At 44.2% G+C, this 23,672-nt stretch overlaps 1 non-coding gene across 1 annotated transcript; it reads left to right on the forward strand.

Annotated features, from left to right (window-relative positions):
- Window positions 1-17,415: 17,415 nt before the first annotated feature.
- On the forward strand, window positions 17,416-17,490 carry Trnap-cgg. The gene has a single exon. It is a non-coding gene; the product is annotated as a tRNA-Pro (tRNA).
- Window positions 17,491-23,672: the final 6,182 nt, after the last annotated feature.

Here is a 23,672-nt window from a genome sequence, read left to right on the forward strand (position 1 = left end):
GGACATAGCGGTTTGTTTCTTTAATTTTGAACACCCTTGTAGGTTTGCAGGTACATTCAGCGATATATGTGAATACTGTCTGCAATGTGTGTCGCGAACACAGTAGTAAAGAAATAATAAGTTAAAATGTGCTTCATGCGGTAGTTTTACTGCAAGGACAACTAAAATGTAGTAAACGATATACTTTTTTCTTTTCATCATATTGTGGTAGTTGTCAGCGAGAGAAAATTTCGTATAGGTTTGAAATTATGTGAAAAATTTGTTGCAGGTCACTAAGTGCTATCATGAATGAAGTCTGGTTATTCACACGTCATGAGCTACGCTTCTTTTTCACCCTAACGCCTTTGATAGGCAGGTGTTTCTTACCCCCGAAGTGATTGTTGCCTGACCCTAAGGGATACGTGTACGAAGTCTGAATGAAATCGGCCCACTGGTTTAGGAGATGTGGAAAAACAATCCAATCACCCACTAACACACAAACACACACACACACACACGCACACACACACACACACACACACACACACACACACACACACAGAAACCATTTTTATAATATGTATGTACCGGGAAACACAGCGTACCGTACATTATTTCAGTTAATTAAGATAAGTTCCGCATAGAGATTCAGCCCCACGACACTCGGGTTACTGTTCCGTACCCTTTCCGCTGCGTCAACCGCAGCCTGGAGACTAAGCTAACAAGAATGGGACAAAAAGGAATTACAGACATTGGCTGTGAGTGGGCAGTGATTTAAATCAGTGGGAAGGTTGAAAAGTTGTGCTGCACTGAGATTCGAACCCGTGTCTCCTGCTTACTAAGGCAGCTGCGCTGACCACTGTGCCATTTGGGCACTGTGGTCATCGCATCTGCGTGGACTACCGTACCACGCTTTCCTTCAGCCCCAAATTCTCAACCTATACCCACATAATCTATTTTTCAGAAACTATTTTATGTTCCGAGCGACTGCGGCTGTCGAAAGGTATGATGTTTAGGAAGAACTCCGCTTACAGCTGGTGAGATTGTTGATTATTAAAACACAACCAGTTTCGCGGCTTAAAGCCTAAACGTCAGATGCAACGGCGTTAAAAGATCATAGGTATACCCATAGCACCTAGTCAAAATTTAGTATTCGGAGAATATCGTCAGTACTACGTCGAGCGAAAGGTAAAGACGTTCTCCATTCTTTGAAATTTTCCTGCATCAGTGTGATCAGCAGGGCAGCTGGGTGCAGGGAAGAGTAACAGCGGCTCGCAAAACGACTTAAGTTCGAGCATGCGCGTTGAAGAGGCCGTAGGGCATCTTCATCTTAATTATATATATGTGATGTCTCTTCTTTCAGACACATCCGAAAGAATAGACACCACGTGTGTTTAACATGAATGGTCAATCCCTCGCCTGATCCGCGCCAAAAATGCTGTGACCATATGGAGCTTCATCTTCGACTTCTTTCATTTCCGGCTCAACTATGCATATACGAGGCGTGTTTTTTAAGTAAGTACCGTTTTGAAATTACAAAAAGACATGCTAAGATATCTCAATAATTTTATTTCTACATGAAAGACCACCTTAATCTACGCACTGAAGCCATTACAGTCTCTGCCTCGTGATGACTGGGTGTTGTGTGATGTCCTTAGGTTAGTTAGGTTTAAGTAGTTGTAAGTTCTAGGGGACTGGTGACCATAGATGTTAAGTCCCATAGTGCTTAGAGCCATTTGAACCATTACAGTCTCATTCTTCCTTGTTTACGTTGTGTACTGAATAAGATGCCTCCGATAATCGTGAGTCCCGCCGACTGTGAAGTACGGGCTGTTATAAGATTTCTTAGTGCTAAAGGCCTGAAAGCTATCGATATTCATCGTGAGATCTGTGCAGTTTTCGGAGAAAACATTATGAGTGATGGAATGGTAAGAAAGAGGGTGAGAACATTTAAAGATGTGCCGCACAAATGTGCTTGATGAACAACGGAGTGGTCGTCCTTCGGTCGTTAATGAAATTTTGGTGCAGGAAGTGGACAATAAGGTGAGAGAATACAGACGCTTTTCGATTTCGGGATGACTTTCCTACTGTTTCTCGTAGTGTTTTGTATGGCATTGTGACCGAGCAGTTGAATTACCGAAAATTGTGCGCACGTTGGGTACCGAAAATGTTGACAGATGTGCACAAAACCAAACGTTTAGACAGTGCATTGACTTTCCTTGAGCGGTACCACAACAACGGTGATGATTTCTTAAGCGAAATTGTTACGGGCAATGAAACATGGGTGGCCTACGTCACACCAGAATCAAAGCAACAGTCCATGGAAGTTGAGCAAGGGCATCGTTTTGCTGCAAGACAATGTCCGTCCGCACGTGGCGAATCAGACCAAAGATCTCATCACATCTTTTCGATGGGAAACTCCAGATCATCTTCCGTACAGCCCCGATCTTGCGCCCAGTGACTACCAGCTGTTCCTGCACTTGAAGAAACACCTGGGCTGACAGCGTCTTCAAGACGATGACGAAGTCAAAACAGTGGTGATGCAGTGGTTAACAAGTCAGGCGGCAGACTTCTAAGAGGAGGGTTTTCAAAAACTGGTACAACGTTATGACAAGGGCCTCAATACTGACGGAAATTATGTAGAAAAGTAGATTAAGGTACAGGCTTTCATGTAAAAATAAAATTATTGAGATATCTTAGGACTTTTTTTTTAAATTTCAAAACGGTACGTATTTAAAAACCACGCCTCCTACAATAAATTTTGACGGAATTGGTAAGCTGGATCTCTTCGTCATTGACAGAGGTACAATATTTCACCGGACTCTGCACTAAGCTATCATCCGTTCGTACTTTCCGCCGCAGTCTGAACGAAACATGGGGACCGTGGCAGTGCTGGCTCCACTCTCCCACCGGGCACGATGAGCATTCTGGAGGACAACGATTCAAAGAAGCGTCCGGCCAGTCTGATTTAGGTTTTCCGTAATTTCCCTATATCGACTCAGCCAAATTCTGGAATGGTTCCGTTGAAAGGGCACGGCCGACTTCTTTCCCCTTCCTTCCCAAATCCGATGGGACCCATGACCTCGCTGTTTAGTCCCCTTCCCCAAATCAATCAACTAACCCTCCCTCCCCCCCCTCTCTCTCTCTCTCTCTCTATGTGTGTTGTGTGTGTGTGTATGTGTGTGTGTGTGTGTGTGTGTGTGTGTGTGTGTGTGTGTGTACACATGCTCTCTAGCGCCGGAAGGTGAGCTGCGGCATCAGCAGGCTGTTGTGAAACCATCAGTCGCCAGGACCGGCGCCTCGCGAGAGGAAGCGCGCCCGCCTTCCTGGCGGCTTCCAGGAAGCGCAGAGAGCTCTACCGCCCGCTGGCCGCCTCTGGGTTAAACGTTACGCAACGGTGCAGATCTCGTACCGTGAGTAACCGCGCCCTCTGGCTCATGACGAGTGGACCGCCGAGGTTCGGATTCCGGAGCGCACTATTTTAAGCGGTCTGGGTGTTCCGCGAAGGCTGAACGGCCGATGACGCTGCACTGACAGCTTGGCGCTCCGGTACAAACATCGGCGGCAAAGTGGTTCATCCGTGTGCTCTTGCAGAGAACTAGGAACTCATGAACATCTCACTTGACACTAAGACAGAATCACACACATACGACCCCGAACTGAGTATGACAACACAGGACAAATTCTACGTAAGTCGGACGATTCGGGCAAACTATATGATACAACCGATAATGCGTCACATACATCTACATCTACATCCATACTCCGTAAGCCACCTGACGGTGTGTGGCGGAGGGTACCTTGGTACCTTCTATTCCAGACTCGTATTGTTCGTGGAAAGTAGGATTGTCGGTATGCTTCTGTGTGGGCTCTAATCTCTCTGATTTTATCCTCATGGTCTCTTCGCGAGATATACGTAGGAGGGAGAAATATACTGCTTGACTCCTCGGTGAAGGTATGTTCTGTAAACTTCAGCAAAAGCCCGTACTGAGCTACTGAGTCTCTCCTGCAGAGTCTTCCACTGGAGTTTATCTATCATCTCCGTAACGCTTTCGTGATTACTAAATGATCCTGTAACGAAGCGCGCTGTTCTCCGTTGGATCTTCTCTATCAACCCTATCTGGTACGGATCCCACACTGCTGAGCAGTATTGAAGCAGTGGGCGAACAAGCGTACTGTAACCTACTTCCTTTGCTTTCGGATTGCATTTCCTTAGGATTCTTCCAATGAATCTCAGTCTGGCATCTGCTTTACCAACGATCAACTTTATATGATCATTCCATTTTAAATCACTCCTAATGCGTACTCCCAGATAATTTATGGAATTAACTGCTTCCAGTGGCTGACCTGCTATTTTGTAGCTAAATGATAAGGGATCTATCTTTCTATGTATTCGCAGCACATTACACTTGCCTACATTGAGATTCAATTGCCATTCCCTGCACCATGCGTCAATTCGTTGCAGATCCTCCTGCATTTCAGTACAATTTTCCATCGTTACAACCTCTCGATATACTACAGCATCATCCGCAAAAAGCCTCAGTCAACTTCCGATGTTATCCACAACGTCATTTATGTATATTGTGAATAGCAGCGGTCCTATGACACTCCCCTGCACCGAGCGGGGTGGCGCAGTGGTTAGACACTGGACTCGTATTCGGGAGGACGACGGTTCAATCCCGCGTCCGGCCATCCTGATTTAGGTTTTCCGTGATTTCCCTAAATCACTCCAGGCAAATGCCGGGATGGTTCCTCTGAAAGGGCACGGCCGACTTCCTTCCCAATCCTTCCCTAATCCGATGAGACCGATGACCACGCTGTCTGGTCTCCTTCCCCAAACCAACCAACCAACACTCCCCTGCGGCACACCTGAAATCACTCTTACTTCGGAAGACTTCTCTCCATTGAGAATGACATGCTGCGTTCTGTTATCTAGGAACTCTTCAATCCAATCACACAATTGGTCTGATAGTCCATATGCTCTTACTTTCTTCATTAAAGGACTGTGGGGAACTGTATCGAACGCCTTGCGGAAGTCAAGAAACACGCATCTACCTGTGAACCCGTGTGTATGGCTCTCTGAGTCTCGTGGACGAATAGCGCGAGCTGGGTTTCACATGACCGTCTTTTTCGAAACCCATGCTGATTCCTTACACGAATATACAAACAAGGACAATCACATTCACAAATAAGAACAAAAACACGAACACAGGAACAGGGTGCATGGAATTACAAAAACACAAACACAGAAAGAGACTCAGAGGCTGAAACAGAGACACAGTGAAATAAATATATAAGCCTAGATGTAAGATGAGTCTAAATGCTGTCTGGGATGCTCTCTGGGGCACACTGTGAGGCTCTCTGGGGCACTCTGGGATGTTTTCTGCCGTACTCTTCGATTATCTATGGCTTAGTATTTGATTGTCTATGTCTTATTTTTGGTTTTATTGATCAGTTTAAAGTTTCGAAGCATCCTTATCTGTCTCGTGAGGTTTTTTTTTTTTTTTTAAAAGTATACCTGTACTTTAATTTAAAAATTCTTATCTTTTAGATCTATGAATTAATTCTTTATTGATTATAATCTATGTATGGGTTGCAGGGGTCCGACCCCTGGGGAGGTGGGTGGGTGTTCATGCATTGCTGTCTTGATTTAGCATCTGCAGCTACGTAAGGCGGGTGACCTTGAACGGGACTTAGCCGCTGCACGAGGCGCCTGGGGGATCGCGCTATAAATGAATCAGTTGTCATAAAATATTAAAATATATGTAGAAACGTCTTGAGTAATACGTGTAATTTGAATAATATAACTGTTGGTTAAGATTAGATATGGCTGCAGTACATTAGGACTTTGTTTTTAAAAAACAGATCTGATGATGGTCATTATAGACCGAAACCAGTAATCTGTTAACAAAAAGTTTGTGACCATAGACGTAAATTAAAGGAAACTTATTGTATATACGGGTCACTGTTTCATTCGCAACAATGTCGCAGCTTGTGTAAGTAATACCTGTAATTTCGGAATAAAAACAGTCTTGTTGGTAAAATTTTATATCAATGACGCGTTTTGTCCTTTACGAACATCATCAGATTGTGTAAAACTAGCCATCCATCATAAAGCAATAAGAAATGAAAAATGGGCGCAGTACTGTTGTGTCCACTTTACAAAATGGTTCAAATGGCTCTAAGTACTATGGGACTTAACGTCTGAGGTCATCAGACTTAGAACTACTTAAATCTAACTAACGTAAGTACATCACACACAGCCGTGCCCGAGGCAGGATTCGAACCTGTGACCATAGCAGCAGCGCGGTTCCGGACTGAAGCGCCTAGAACCGCTCGGTCACAGAGGCCGGCTCCACTTTACATCTTATGTGGTTTTATGACATGTAGTTGCATATCCAGCTACTTTCACACAATCTGATGATTGCCCTAGAATAATTTCGTAACCAAAACTGTCTTTATTCTGAAATAATAGGGAATTGCTTGCTGTATCACACTGCCACAAGGGAACGGAATAATTTTTAATACCTGTGATGAAAAAATGCTTATTAAGCTTAGATAAGCTTTTACCTTACAGACAACACAAACCCCTCGCACTCAACACGTAGAAATAATGAAGTCAATGATGTGCAAACAATGTACCGATTATGACCAGAGTAAAGCACATACGACCTGCAACAAACGGAGAATGCAAGTGTACGTCTGTATCAAATGAATATTAAAAATACATTTTGTACGCTACCTCGAACGTGACAGGTTGGATGATTTGCTGAGCCTTCACACCCGACGTAGCTGGTGGGATCTCTAATGCAGATCTAAGTGCTTTGCTAATATCTTTTATTTCTCCTTCTTAAATGCAAGAATCTAGTCATTTCAGAAAATTTTTCCGAATTTATCGTGCCACAAAGCGATAATACGTTGTAAACCTCTTTTTTATCGTCCTAAATTCCTAGCTTCTATTCACAAATTATTAATTTTGAGATTTTCATTTCTTAATTACTTTTAAGTCTGTAAATATTTAAAGTTTCAGTATTTGTAATCATTACTATAAATAAAAATATCAAATAAATTTTAAACTGTGTTCGTATACAATTTCATATTGTGAAAATACGATCTGCCTTAGTAAGTAGGAGGCAGATCATTTGTAAATGGCAACAAGTAAACATGTAAGTGCATGCTATAACTACCGACCTTCGGCAGCACTCTTGCTTCATAGAGCGCAGCCTTTTAACTGTTTACAAACCACCAGTAGAAGGCGCCATTGAGATGCTAAAACTCTGATATGCTATTCCTGCTTCGTATTCACAGGATGGTTATAAACCAGCTTCCCCTCTCTGAGAGGGCTCCTACGAAAAACGAGTGGTCGTAAGACTCTGCAACTTTATGTAAACATTTGTCGGGACATGTAGAAGATGAATACCATTGGAATTAACACATTTTAATTTCTACATGAGAGGGTACAAATCTAATGGTCTTGAAAAGATCGGCCAAAGATTCGGTTTCCTCCTGCGAGAGGCCGACGGCCATTTGCTTCACAAATTGTTGAAGATTTTACAGTTGCCATGGCTGAGAATGCCGGTCGCAATATGCTGTCTCCAAGCAGTGCACGATCTGCGTCACCACAGCTGAACATTACACGACGCACATTTCGAAAACTTACGTCATCCGTCTTCTGCTGGTTTGATGCTGTTTGCCACGAGTTCCTGTCCTATGCCAACCTCTTCATTTAGGAGTAGCAGTTGCAAAGTACGTCTCCAATTATTTGCTGGATGTATTACAATGTCTGTCGTCCTTTACAATTTTCACCCTATACAGCTCCTTCCAGTACTCTGGAAGTAATTCCCTGATGTTTTAATTGATTTCCTAAAATTCTGTCTCTTCTTCTTGTCAGTGTTTTCCATTTCCTCACAGATTCTGTGGAGAATCTCATTTCTTACATTATAGTCCACCTAATTTCCAACATTCTTCCGTGGCATCGCATCTCAAATGCTTAGAGTCTTGACTTTTCCGGTTTTCCCACAGGCAGTGTTTCACTAACATACGGTGCTGTGTTCCAAACATACATTCTCAGAAATTTGTCCTTCAAATTAAGGTCTTTGTCTGATACTAGTAGACTTCTCTTGGTCAGGAATACTCTGTTTTTCGGTGATAATCTGCTTTTTATGTCCTCCTTGCTCCGTCCGTCAAGGGTTATTTTGTTGCCTAGGTTGCAGAATTCCTTAACTTCAACATCTTGATCACCGATTCTGATGTTTAGTTTCTCACTGTTTTCATTTCTGTTACTTACCATTACTTTCGTCTTTCTTCGATGCACTCTCAGTCCATATTTCGTACTCATTACGCTGTTCATTCCATTCACTAGATCCTGTAAATCATCTTCACTTTCACCCAGGATAGCAATGTCGTTACCGAATCTTATCATTTATATCCTTTCACCTTGAACTTTAATTCCTTTGTTTAACCTTTATTTTATTTTCGTCATTGTCACTTCGATATATAGATTGAACAGTAAGAGGGGGGAGGGGGGGGGGGAGACTACATCCCTCTCTTATACCCGGGCACTTCGTACTTTGTCTTCCTCTCCTATTATTCCCTCTCGGTTCTTGTACATATTGCACATTACTCGTATTTCCCTTAGCTTTATTTTCCTCAGAATTGCACCTTTGACACTGTTGAACGCGGTTTCAAGATCGACAAGTCCAATGAACATGCCTTGATTTTTCTTTAGTTTCGTTTCCGTTATCAACCGCAACGTTGGAATTGCATTTCTAGTGCCTTTACCTTTGCTAAAACAAAACTTATCGTCATCTCACACATCCTCATGTATCTTTTTCATACTTCTGTATATTATTCCTGACAGCAGCTTGGATGCTTAAGCTGTTACGCTGACTGTGCGATAATTCTCCCACTTGTCGGCACTTGCAGTCTTCGGAATTGTGTTGATGATGTTTTTTCGAAAGTCAGATGGTATATCGCCAGACTCATACATTCTACACACCAACCTGAATAGTAGTTTTGTACCCACTTCTCACAACATTTTAGAAATGTTGATGGAATGTTGTCCGCAGCTCGTGGTCGTGCGGTAGCGTTCTCGCTTCCCACGCACGGGTTCCCGGGTTCGATTCCCGGCGGGGTCAGGGATTTTCTCTGCCTCGTGATGACTGGGTGTTGTTTGATGTACTCAGGTTAGTTAGGTTTAAGTATTTTAAGTTCCAGGGGACTGATGACCGTAGATGTTAAGTCCCATAGTGCTCAGAGCCATTTTTTTTTTGATGGAATGTTGTTTATCACTTCTGTCTTATTTACTTTTAAGCCTTCCATAGCTCTTTTAAATCCTGATTCTAATACTGCATCCGCGGCTATATCAACTCCTGTTTCTTCTTCTATCACATCACACAAGTCCTCCTCCTCACAGAGGCCTTCAGTATTTTCTTTCGACCTATCTGCTCTCTCCTCTGCACTTAAAAGTGATATTCCCATTGCACTCTTAATGTTAACGCTCTTGCTTTGAGTTTCAGCAAAGGTTGTTTTAACTTTCCTATATGATGAGTCAGTCCTCCCGACAAACATTTTGTTTTCAATTTCCTCACATTTTTCATGCAGCCATTTCCCCCTTAGCTTCCCTGCACTACCTATTTATTTCGTTCCTAAGTGATCTGTATTTCTGTTTTCCTGAATTTCCCTGAACATTTTTGTACGTCCTTCTTTCATAGACCGATTGAAGTATTTCTTCTCTTACCCGCGGATACCTTCTTTGTACAGACGGTTTCCTTCCCAACTTCTGCGACTGTCCTTTTCAGAGATGGCCATTCCTTCTTAACTGAACTATCTATTGAGCTGTCTACTGAACTGCCTACTGAGCTTTTCCATATCGCAGGGTCTATATCCTCAGAGAACTTCAAGCGTTACTTCTTCATTTCTTAGTACTTCCATGTCCCACTTCTTTGCGCACTGATTCTTGTTGACTGGCCACTTAAACTTCAGCTTACTCCTCTCCACTACTAAACTGTGATCTGAATCTATATCTGCTGCTGGGTGCGCCTTACAATTTAGTATTTGATTTCTGAATCTCTACCTGACCATGAAGTAATCTAACTGAAATCATCCACTAACTACCGGTCTTTTTCAAGTATACCTCCTCCTCTTGTGATTCTTGAACAGTGTGTTACCTATTACTAGTTGAAATTTGTTGCAGAACCCAGTTAAACTTTCTCCTCTTTCATTCGTAGTACCAAGCCCATAATATTCGGTAACCCTTTCATCTCGTCCTTCCCCTACAATCGCATTCCAGTTTTCCAAGACTATTAGTTTTTCATCTCCCTTCATGTACTGAATTACCCTTTCAGTATCCTCATACATTTTCTCTATAACATCTACGGCTTACGACGTTGGCATCTATACCTGGACTATCGTTGTCGGTTTTCTGTCAATTCTGATGGTAACAATCCTATCACTGAATTTTTCACAGTAGCTCACTCTCTGCCCCGGTTTCCTATTCGCAACGAATTCCATACTCGTTTTACGATTTTCTGCCGCTGTTGATATCAACCTGTACTCATCTGACCAGAAATCCTTGTCTTCTTTCAGTTTCACTTCACTGGCCACCACTATAGCTAGATTGAGCCTTACCATTTCCCTTTTCAGATTTTCTACCTTGGCTTCCTCGTTCAAAGTTCTGACATTCCACTCCCCGACTCGTAGAATGTTATCCTTTCGTTGATTATTCAATCTTTTTCTCATTATCACCTCCCCCTTGACAGTACCGTCCGGGAGATCCGAATGAGGGACTATTCGGTTATCTGTTGCCAACGGAGAGATCATCATAACTTTCTTTGAAGTAAAGGGCCACATATCCTGTGGATACACATTATGTGTCTTTAACGCAGTTGCTTCCATTCCCTTCTGCATCCTCATGCTGTTGATCATTGCTCATTCTTCGATTTGTAGGGACAGTTTCCCACCGCAAGGACAATAGTCTGTGTAGAATCTCTGTCCAGTCCTCCGCCCTCTTTGATAAGGCCGTCGGCTGAACGAGGAGTGACTTCTTGTGCTAGAAGTCTTCGGCCGCTACTGCTGATGATTTTTATTCAAAATCTAAGTGGTGATGGGTTACGAACCACGGACCTATGACGCATTGATTGCTAATCAAAGACGCTAACCCTAAACCATGGTTAGCTTGTGTAGCTTCGCTGCACATTTCACTGTATCCGTACAAGCTTCATATGACTCACTAACGTTTTCCACGTGACGCACACATTCGAGTAGATTTTGCTCTTACGGTTCTTGCAAGGGTTGGAGTTGACCGACGAGTGACCTGGATCGTTTTGTAGAGTAATTAAACACACTTTACGCTTACTGGGGCAGTGAACACTCACAATAGTCGCATTTACGATTCGTCGCTGCCAACGAACGGTCATGAAGTTCACATGCAAAATGTACGCGTCATTTTGTTGTGTGGCTTCACAGCACACTCCAATATTGGGTCATTTTTCTTTAAAGAACCCTGACCGAAAGAACCAAGAACATGCAGCGCGAACGGCACACGTTACTGTAATCTATTTCGTCAACGTGTGATTCCTGCTCTACACGATAGAGGTGCTTTCGGCTCGACAGTTTTGATGTACAATGGAGCTTCATCTCATGCTGCTCCTGAGGTCATTCAGTTAATTCATAACACATGTCGAGGAACCCGAATCACTGGCCGACCGTTCCAAACTGCGTAGCGACCAATATCACCAGATTTGAAGCCGGTCGGAGTGGCCGAGTGGTTCTAGGCGCTACATTCTGGAACCGCGCGACCGCTACGGTCGCAGGTTCGAATCCTACCACGGGCATGGATGTGTGTGATGTCCTTAGGTTAGTTAGGTTTAAGTAATTATAAGTTCTAGGGGACTGATGACCTCAGGTGTTAAGTACCATAGTGCTCAGAGCCATTTTTGAACCAGATTTGAACCCTCGCATGCTGCAACTGTAATGTATTTCTTTCAATAGTTCATGCTTTATTTGTCCTCTGCATGCCCTTACAAATATTTCCTCAGCTGTCCTACTCTCACTTGTTTTTCATGGCGGCCCCTACTTGAGTAACTAAAATTTAATTATAACCACTCTGTACGTGCTGTGCTATCTAGTTTGTCGTGGAAGTTGAAGAAAAGCCTACTATAGTTAGCTTGCTCTTGGATAAAGGGAATAGTACAGGAGAATATATTAACGATTCGTTAGAAATGCCGTTATCCTCACTGAATAAATATTTATACATGAATGCTGGACTCACTTCCTGTCTGTAACTTGCACACGCAAAAATGTACGCTCTCTCAGTCATAGTGTAATGGGTACATTTATCGCCTCCCTTTCATAATTTTGTAGCTGTTTCATCACTACTCATGATATGATCTTGTTGCTCTCTTTTTTTGCTCATTTTGAGCACACACTATTGGTTGGGAGACGACTACAAAGGGACGTGTTATTTAATTCTTTACTTGAAACCGGCAGTATCTTTTTTTTCTTTATTGTAATATTAACACCTTTACAGCAAGGGGGGGGGGGGCGGGGGGCGGTAACGGCCTATCTATGCCGCTCTTCGGCCACAGAATAAACATACAGAAAACAGGAAGACATATTGACAGACGTGGAGGATAAAAGCAGGAGACATACATATTAAAAAAATGAAGGCGTTCACGGATGCATTGTTTGTATAAAAAACGTCCAGCACTGTACACAACGGAGACACAGAGTTTCACACGTGAACGGAAGAGCACTGAAGGAGAGACACTGTGTAACTGAAGGGTAGACCACAGTGGCGACGGTCTCAGACGCACTAGAAACATACTGTGCACACGAAAAAGGTGGGGGCCTGCCAGAGGGAAGGGGTGAGGGGAGGAGGGAGTGGGGGTGGAAGATGCCAATGAGAGAGAAGAAGGGAGGGGGAGGGGAGAAGGTAGGGGGTTGTGTGGAAGCCCAGGGAGAGGAGGAGGGGGAAGAGGGGGAGGAAGTTAGTAGGGACAGAAGGGAAAAAGGGTGAACTGGAGGAAAACCACAGGAGGAGGAAGAGGAGAATAAAAGCTGGTAGTAAGGGGAGATGGAGAGGATAGGGCATTATCAGGAAGCGGAAGTTGATGGAAGCCACCTTGGGCAAGGGTATGGAGTGTGGCAAGATGGGGAGCGGGTGGGATGCAGCTCTACAAGTGTGGCAGCAGAAAGGGGTGGGAAAGCATGTGAGAGACAAGTGGGTGAGGGGGGTCAAGTTTACGGGAGGTGTTAAGGATCCATATCCATGCAAGGATGAGGAGGAGGTGTGGGAAAGGAATTAATTCATACAGGATCTGCGTGGGGGAAGGGAGGCAGATGCGATAGGCGAGGTGAAACGCATGGCGTTCCAGGATTTAAAGGGACTTGTAGAAGGTTGGATGGGCATAACAGAGGATGGGGTGGATGAGGGATTTATAGGTGTGGAGGATCGTGGAGGGGTCCAAACCCCATGTGCGGTCAGGAAGGAGATGGGGGTCCAGGAGAGGTGACGGTCAAGGGTGATGCCAAGGTACTTGAGGGCGGGGGTAAGGTGAATAGGACGGCCACAGATGGTGACATAAAAATCAAGGAGGCAGAAGGAAGGGGTGGTTTGCCTACAATGATTGCCTGGGTTTTGGAAGGATAAACCTTGAGCAGCCACTGGTTACACCAAGTTGTGAACCAGTCAAGATGGGATTGGAGAAGGTGCTGGGAGCGATGCAGGGTGGGGGCGAGGGCAAGGAAGGCAGTGTCATCGGCCTATTGGATAAGGTGTAACGGGGGTGAAGGCGGTGGCATGTCCACCGTGTAAAGAAGGTAGAGAAGAGGGGAGAGGACGGAAGCTTGGGGCACACCGGCGGAAGGGTGAAAGGTATAGGACTCTGTGTTATGGATGGTAACATGGGAAGGACGGTGAGAAAGGAAGGTGGCGATCAGACAGACAGTTAATAGGAAGGGAGATCGGAATGCCATACACGGTTGTAGGCCCAGCAGTATCTTCCACATACCATACCCATCATTTGCTTTCCTTCCTGTTTCCTGAGTCTGAGTTGAAAGCATGGCAGTGTGCTAGAGAAGCAAGAGAAGTTTCTTTTGTTCTAAAGTTAGTTGTACTTTGTACCAACCATCTAATTCACGCCTTTTTCCCTTAGTTTGAGCTCCAAAGACGCTTGGTAATTATACATGATCTAATCACCTTAATGTGGCCACCGCCTATATTCGACATCAATGTGAAATAACCATTCACAAATCGACAGGTGGCAGCACTAGCAGTGGAGGGTATATAAACTGTGATGGAGGGACGCGGAAAATAGAATAGTCTTTGTCGTAATGAGGAAACAGAGTGATGTACCTGACGTCCAGAAGAGAATGATCATTGGCTTTCAAGCCAAGGTTGGAATCAATTCCTAAACTGCTAAGTTTGCGAGCTTTCGTGCCATCGACTTGGGAGCTATGAGACAGTGGACCAACTGACAACAGTCCCGCGACGCACAGTGTGTGTGCCATTTCGACATTCTGCGTGTCACCTTGTTTTGTTCTGGTGCGCTTAACACATAAAGAGGATGAGTTACTGTCTGCATTTTTGCTACGCCTCAGGATAATAGCACTGGCGGACAGTAAAATTTTGTCCATGTTCTACCTTGGCAACTCCTGGAAGCCGAACCGCCTGCGTCAATGGCTAGCAGGCGGCTAGCCAGGGGTAAGGAGTTGCAACAAACACGGACCCTACTGTAGCACCGGGGAACACACGAGTGCCGAGGTCTGAAAGAAAAGGATAATATCATCGTGGTAGCCGAGAGACATCGTCACATAAGTGAGAAAGCAGAGTACCGCTGGGAAGGCCTTAGCACAACGCAACAATAAGTATTCAGGTACCGAACCAACAGAAGATTCTGTAAAAGATGTAGCGAATGTTTGAAGCCACTAGGAGAGCTGACAACGAGGAGAAACCAGGACACAGGATGGGATTGCCATCCCCACTACCCTGCATAGCGAATGGAAAGCGCCAACGTAACTCCTTGCTGAGTGCTGATTAATGAATGTCCAATGGTAGCCTGAGCCCTCGTGTCATTTACATATATTCAGTGGGAAGGGAGGGTATGGGAGTCGACCCTCGGGAGCCTAACCATCTTTGATCGCCTATGGAGTCACAAGTCATGCTGGACGGAGACAAGCTGGAATGCCCCTGCCTCTGCCAGTTGCAGGGTCAAACTCCAAAGCAATGCTGATGGAGCGCGGAGACTGCTATCACCCTGCAGTCGTACTGGAGGCTTGACCTTCGTGACCAGCACAATGTCTATCATTTGCCTTGCATGATGACTGCTGTTGCTCATACCATTCCTGTAGCAATTATCGATACTATCGGTTCCTGTCCCCTAAACGGAGGCTGAAGGCTGACACATGGCTCTGAGCACTATGGTCATCAGTCCCCTAGAACTTAGAACTATTTAAACCTAACCTAAGGACATCACACAACACCCAGTCATCACGAGGGCATGGCTTAGTATTGCATTAGCAGGACAGCATTATTTCATACATCTTCCCATGAGGTGGTGCCACAGCTCTCCGTTGGATCTTCTCTATCTCTATCAACCGTATCTGGTACGGATCCCACACCGGTGAGCAGTTTTCAAGCAGTGCGCGAACAAGTGTACTGTAACCTACTTCCTTTGTTTTCGGATTGCATTTCCTTAGGATTCTTCCAATGAATCTCAGTCTGGCATCTGCTTTACTGAAGATTAATTTTATATGCTCATTTCATTTTAAATCACTCCTTACGCCTACTCCCAGATAATTTATGGATAACTGCTTCGAGTTGCTGACCTGCTATATTGTAGCTAAATGATAATGGATTTTTCTTTTTGTGTATTCGCAGCACATTACACTTGTCTACATTGTGGTTCAATTGCCATTCCCTGCACCATGCGTCAATACGTTGCAGATCCTCCTGCATTTCAGTACAATTTTCCACTGCTACAACCTCTCGATATACTACAGCATCATCCGGAAAAAGCCTCAGTGAACTTCCGATGTTATCCACAAGGTCATTTATATATATTGTGAATATCAACGGTCCCACGACACTCCCCTGCTGCACACCTGAAATCACTCTTACTTCGGAACACTTCTCTCCATTGAGAATGACATGTTTGTCTGATAGTCCATATGCTCTTACTTTGATCATTAAACGACTGTCTCGTGGACGAATAACGCGAGCTGGGTTTCACTCGATCGTCTTTTTCGAAACCCATGCTGATTCCTACAGAGTAGATTTCTGGTATCCAGAAAAGTCATTATACATAATACGTGTCCCAAAATTCTACAACTGATCGACGTTAGAGATATAGGTTTATAGTTCTGCACATCGGTTCGACGTCCCTTCTTGAAAACGAAGTATCTCCAGGTAGTGCAGTCGTTGGAAAACCCATGACGTGTGCAATTTTGGGTTACAGATTCGTGTCCTGGACTATATTGCTCATTTGAAACGTGTACCGAAGGATGTCGTTTCCACAGCAATTGCAACTATCGAGGTTTGGCGTTATCAGTTTGTTATTTACGGAGCATTGTCACCACACCACTGATTCCATTGCTTATAAAAGGAGTAATGACTCAATTTTTAAGGAAAGTGGGTGATACTAACCATTCTCTTTTAATCTTGAATTTACCGCTGGTATGTACTTTTCATGCTACATATATACAGCAATGCTTTTCTAATTTGCAAAGCCTATAGTATTCCAATACAAAAGCCCGAGGTGTTCGACCCAAGATTTTACTACCAAAACGTATGAGAATTATGGAATTATCAAACAAGTGGTGTGAAGCCTCCATGTGAATACTTCGACACAGTATCGCCACTTGTCGGAGTTTAACATACGTAGACAGTCTTTCGCATAGTTAAAGAAACATCATCCATCTGCATTTTTATTCCCTGCAGACTAATACTGTTAGAACATTTAGGCCAGTACTGCACTGTTCATTATTATCCGTAAGCAAGTCGCTTGAGATGGGAAATATTCAAAGCACAAATGAGTCACAGCTCAGTGGTACTGAGAAAGCATATCCGAAAGAGCCAAGTTGTACACGACAAATAACAGTCCACTAACCTAAAATCAACAATAAAACGACTCCAGGGAAGAGGACTCACTTTGAGATATTCACTCAGCAGCGGAGTGTGGGCTGATATGAAACTTCCTGGCAGATTAAAACTGTGTGTCGGACTGAGACTCGAACTCGGGACGTTTGCTTTTCGCGGGCAAGTGCTCTACCAACTGAGCTCATCCTGGAAACAGCCCCCAGGCTGTGGCTAAGCCATGTCTCCGCAATATCATTTCTTTCAGGAGTGCTAGTTCTGCAAGGTTCGCAGGAGAGCTTCCGTTAAGTTTGGAATGTAGGAGACGAGGTACTAAAGCTGTGAGGACGGGGCGTGGGTCGTGCTTGGGTAGCTCAGTTGGTAGAGCACTTGCCCGCGGAAGGCAAAGGTCCCGAGTTCGAGTCTCGGTCCGGCACACAGTTTTAATCTGGCAGGAAGTTTCAGGACTTACTTTGATATATACCATGGAAAACATAGATTCTGTTGCCACACTGCCTACATACAAACCTTGCATAACGTATTAATTATAATTTGTTTGCTCTGGAAGGCTAATAGTGCAACTGTGGAAATTAGTGTTGCATACATACATACGTCAGAATCCTTTACAGTTGTCACTGGCAGTGGATGAGGAACAGGACGGCATCTAGACAGCCTTTGATACTTCTAGCACTCTCTCCCACTCCAACCTATCCCCCCCTCCCCCCCCCCCCCCCCTCCCACACACACGACACTCCCTGACGGTTAAACCTGTGAGACGTCGTGGACCTGCAACGTCACGGAACGTGATCCCAGCCCTTTGGATTGTAGTGCGCCCGCTATGTTTGGTCTACAGGGTGGAACCACTGGGGACTGTTAAATCCATTCGATGAAATTTGAACATGGTCCAAAGCAGAAAAGATGTAAGTAGGCTGTTTATGTGTTTGTATGTTGGTAGCGCTATGTAGCGCTCCGTATTGAATCTGTGATTGCACTGTGCTTACTCTGTAAGAGACGCTCTGTGGCTGGTCTGACTTGCAGCTGGAGGTGAACAGCCATCAGTGATGGAAGTTGGGAGTGCGTAGTCAGCAGTGATGGAGGTTAGAGATTGATAATTATCAGTGTTGGAGGTTTGCAGTAGTAGCGCGAGCGGACGACATGGACGCGTCCGACTTGGAGATTGAATATTATTCATGATTATATAATTTTTGATCTGGATGTCGTGCACGATCATATAATTTTTGAACTGGTTGTAACATTATTAAGGGAAAAAAATATATTGTTTGCTTTGCAACAAAATCTTTTCTTTGCTAACCATATGACTATTAGTGGTTAGAGCCTACAGTAGTTGGAATCTTTCATTTAGCTGGCTGTATTGGCGCTTGCTGTATTGCATTAGTTCGGGTAATGAGGATGTAATGTGTAAGTCACTGTTAGGATTTCCTCTAATTTAGGTCCATTCTTTTGCATTAATTATTTGAAGTCAGGTTGTCATTTTTTGAGCAGTCAGATTGCGTTGCGCTAGGATATTGTAGGTCAGTCAATTTCTCTCAGCAATATAAGCAGAAAATTTAAATAAAGAAATTTCATCTTTCCAGTTATTGGTTGGTTGGTTTTTGGGGAAGGAGACCAGACAGCGTGGTCATCGGTCTCATCGGATTAGGGAAGGATGGGGAAGGAAGTCGGCCGTGCCCTTTCAGAGGAACCATCCCGGCATTTGCCTGGAGTGATTTAGGGAAATCACGGAAAACCTAAATCAGGATGGCCGGACGCGGGATTGAACCGTCGTCCTCCCGAATGCGAGTCCAGTGTCTAACCACTGCGCCACCTCGCTCGGTTTTCCAGTTATTTCAGTCCAAGTAAGTAAAATCATTTTAAGAAGTTTCAAAGAGTGTTTATACTTTTTCAGTTCTTTTTTCTTCGCACCCTCCAGTGACGTGATCATAAGGAGAGGGGGAGTGGGGGCAATGCGTCAACAGAACGGCAAAGGATTCCTCTAAAACAGCTCAGTCCGGCAACACCATAGGTGCCTCCCTGATTTTTGTTGGGAACTTTACGAATGCTCCTATGCAAAGACAGTCAGTCGTTACTTCCTAGGTGTCGACGTGACAGGCATCGACATCCCTCAGATTTCACAAGTGACCAAGAGACGATAGTTCAGCAACGAAGTGCTACTCAGCTCGGAGGTGTCAAAATTGTTGCCTGTCACATTGGCACCTAGGAATCAATGACTGGCTGTCTGCGTACAGGTACATTTTTAAGTGCTCAACAGAGGTGCCTGGTTGGCACCGAGTGTGTTCACCTAACTGCGGGGTGTCGGAGGGACTCTTTGCCGTTTTACTCAAGCATGTGTCAATATCGCGCCCCTCACGTTCAAAATGGTTCAAATGGCTCTGAGCACTATGGGACTCAACTGCTGAGGTCATTAGTCCCCTAGAACTTAGAACTAGTTAAACCTAAGTAACCTAAGGACATCACAAACATCCATGCCCGAGGCAGGATTCGAACCTGCGACCGTAGCGGTCTTGCGGTTCCAGACTGCAGCGCCTTTAACCGCACGGCCACTTCGGCCGGCGCCCCTCACGTGATGAGACCAATTGAAGAAGTAAAACAGGGGGCCTGAAAAAGCATAAACATCCTTTGCTATTTTGGATCACGTTCAGATTTCGCCGATTTTTTTTGAACGGTCCTAAGTGGTTCCACCCAATATAACAGACCAAAAATAGCGGTCGCACTACACTCCAAAGGGGTACCATCACATTTAATGGGATTACAGGTCCACGATGTCCTTAGAGGAGGGTTGAATCGTCCTGGGTGCGTCAGCAGTGTCAAAGATCGTTAAGACTGTCTTCCTGCTGCTCATCGCACAGCGGACTGTCGTTTTCGAACATGAAATGTGTATGAATCAATGACAAAGGGAAGGGATAGTCTCACTGACGCACTTTACGCCACCACTTGAGGCTTTTTCGTGTGTATATTGAGCGGCGGTATATATGAAATGTTTTCCTTGATCACCATAAGAAAACCGAGTGTTCAACACTCGGCGTCCCGGTTCTAACCTCCATCGCAGACACGTCAAAAGAAAGGGTGTAATGTGAGTAGAAGGGTTGTGAGGACCTCCCCATCAACTGACGTCCACGGCGGCGTTGGGTAGAATTGTGGTGCAATTTGGTGTCAATGTGACATAATTAGTCCACGTCACACGAACTTCTGTGTTTCAATCTTTTTCCGCGTGTGTCAACACCTCGCTGTTTGAAGCTTCGGCGAGGCTGATGGTGGTGTTGCAGGGTGTTCCGATTTCGAACCATTACAGAAGAAGGTTGTAGTCAAATTTCATACCTGTGTCGCAAGGGAGGGCAATTACCAGGTTTCGGAGGCGTCACCCTTTAACTGTTTGCGCACTTGAAGCTCGTTTTGATCTTATGACGACTTTAAAAGACGGAAAATGACAGTATCACCTACAAATAGTCCAACAGAACTGTTCAAATTGTCTTTTAAATCGTTTATATTGGCTACGAATAGATGGATGATGACACTTCGGATTCTCTAGGTGACTTCCTGTTAACTGCTACGAAATGTGACCTCTGTGACAGGAAATCACAAATACAATCAAACACCTGAGACGATACCACAGCGACGTACGATTTGATTAGAAGGTGCTTCAGAGAAGCAGTGTTAAATGGTTTCTGGAAGCTTAGAAATATGAGATTAACTTGAGATTCCATATTGATAGCGCTGATTACTTCGTGTGAACGAAGAGCCGGTTGTGTTTCATAATAACGTTATTTTCTGTAATGCCGCACAGCGACGTTACACCATAAAAAATGTTGACAAAAAAATTTAAAATCCATTATTATACCCAGTTTTACGAATTTATACTAAGAGTGTAGGGTGATTCCGTGATGATGTTACAAACTTCCAGGGATGATGGAGAAGGGTAAATGTAACAGGTAAGGGGCCTTTCCGGAAACGACAGAGTCGAATCAAGCTCCATCTCTGTCTCGCACAGCGTTCAAACTAGGGGTCCCAACTTTCGAACCCTGATCATGACGTATAATATTCCCACTGAATACTCCCCAATGCCATTAGATAGTTTTCTTTGTTGATGACTAGTAATGGTGACTGAAAAATACCAAATCTACGGCACAGTGATAACGAATTCCATTTACCTTCACAAGGTCCACAGGCGGATACATTACCACAGTTGTTCGAAGTGGCGTCCTCCAGTGTCAGTACAGAAAATCACTATTGCACACATTTCTAATATCCCCGGTATATCCTCTTCACTCTCGAGTGGCGTCCCGTACACAAGTCTTTTCTCATGGCCCCACAAGATGAAATCAAGTGGGGTAAGTTCAGATGAAGATGCTGCCTATGCACTTTTCATAGACTGACTGATCTTGGCTCACGATACCCTCAGTCCAAAGTGGAGTGGGGCCCCATCGTGTTGGACCTACATCCGTTGACAAATAACAAGTGGGTGTTCCAGAAACACTGGTATTATGCCTGTCATAAACTCTGTGTATCGTGGTGCATTTAAGTGGGGAGGAAAAGAAAAGGAACTGTTACGTATTCATTGTCCATCCCTGTCCAAAAGTTGACGTAATCTGTGTTGATGGCTTTTCAGAAATAGCGTGAGAACTCTCATCGCAGCAAATACGACTATTGAGATTGCTTAGGATTCCGCCTGTGGTGAAACGGGCTTAAACCATGTACAGTACTTACGCGGGAAAGTGAGAATTGACTAAGGCACTGTCATTAGCTGAACGCAACATGAGGTCCGAAATCAGCAGGAGACAAAGCATGAACTTTCTGTGGATGGCAGCGGTCTAGCAGCATTTCTCGTAATATTCGTCAAACATTACTCTGTGAAACATTCACTTCAGTGCAGCTAATAGAGTGCTGCTTACAGGAACGTCATCTACACGAGCAAACAGCGCATCTTCTAAGTCTGCAGTCCTTGTAGTTCGTCCTCCTCTTCGGTCGTTGTACTGTGGTACCAGCTGCCCTCTTTCACTTAACCGTCGGAACAGTCTTGGAATGAGCCGGACGTTTTCTATACGGATATTTGATCCTGTAGAACCTTTCCACTTGTCTGCTGCTTGTATTTACTTGTTCATACTGGAGAATCACGGTTGAAAGTTCCGTCGCGAACTCCATTTGGTTAGGGTTGGTGGACACGAGTACTTCAAACACTGAATGCAGCCTACTACAGTAGAGACATTGTAAACCAGGGCGGCTCATGTGAGTAGACAGAATACCATTTGCTTTGGATTACTGGAGCTGCTGTCACAACTTCTATATGGCCTAGTCTACATTGTTAGCAACAACAGTGTCCGGTACGTGTGTTCCACTGTCAGAGGTATAAGGACGAGTTTCACTTGTAACTTCCGTCTCGGTCGTTTCCAGACCAGGGTCACTTACGCTAAGTTGATACATGTCCATCATCCCTGTAAGTTTGTAGCATCATGTTGTTGTTGTTGTGGTCTTCAGTCCAGAGACTGGTTTGATGCAGCTCTCCATGCTACTCTATCCTGTGTAACCTTCTTCATCTCCCAGTACCTGCTGCAACCTACATCCTTCTGAATCTGCTTAGTGTATTCATCTCTTGGTCTCCCTCTACGATTTGTACCCTCCACGCTGCCCTCCAATACTAAATTGGTGATCCCTTAATGCCTCAGAACATGTCCTACCAACCGATCCCGTCTTCTAGTCAAGTTGTGCCACAAACTCCTCTCCTCCCCAATTCTGTTCAATACCTCCTTATTACTTATGTGATCTACCCATCTAATCTTCAGCATTCTTCTGTAGCACCACACTTCGAAAGCTTCTATTCTCTTCTTGTCCAAACTATTTATAGTCCATGTTTCACTTCCATACGTGGCTAAACTCCATACAAATACTTTCAGAAACGACTTCCTGACACTTAAATCTATACTCGATGTTAACAAATTTCTCTTCTTCAGAAGCGCTTTCCTTGCCATTGCCAGTCTACATTTTATATCCTCTCTACTTCGACCATCATCAGTTATTTTACTCCCTAAATAGCAAAACTCCTTTACTACTTTAAGTGTCTCATTTCCTAATCTAATTCCCTCAGCATCACCTGATTTAATCTGACTACATTCCATTATCCTCGTTTTGCTTTTGTTGATGTTCATCTTATATCTTCCTTTCAAGACACTGTCCATTCCGTTCAACTGCTCTTCCAAGTCCTTTGCTGTCTCTGACAGAATTACAATGTCATCGGCAAACCTTAATGTTTTTATTTCTTCTCCATGGATTTTAATACCTTCTCCTAATTTTTCTTTTGTTTCCTTTACTGCTTGCTCAATATACAGATTGAATAACATCGGGGAGAGGCTACAACCTTGTCTCACTCCCTTCTCAACCACTGCTTCCCTTTCGAGCCCCTCGACTCTTATAGCTGTCATATGGTTTCTGTACAAATTGTAAATAGCCTTTCGCTCCCCGTATTTTACCCCTGCCACCTTTAGAATTTGAAAGCGAGTATTTCAGTCAACATTGTCAAAAGCTTTCTCTAAGTCTACAAATGCTAGAAACGTAGGTTTGCCTTTCCTTAATTTTTCTTCTAAGATAAGTCATAAGGTCAGTATTGCCT

Source organism: Schistocerca americana, chromosome 6, assembly GCF_021461395.2.
Source record: "Schistocerca americana isolate TAMUIC-IGC-003095 chromosome 6, iqSchAmer2.1, whole genome shotgun sequence".
Lineage (NCBI taxonomy): Eukaryota > Metazoa > Arthropoda > Insecta > Orthoptera > Acrididae > Schistocerca > Schistocerca americana.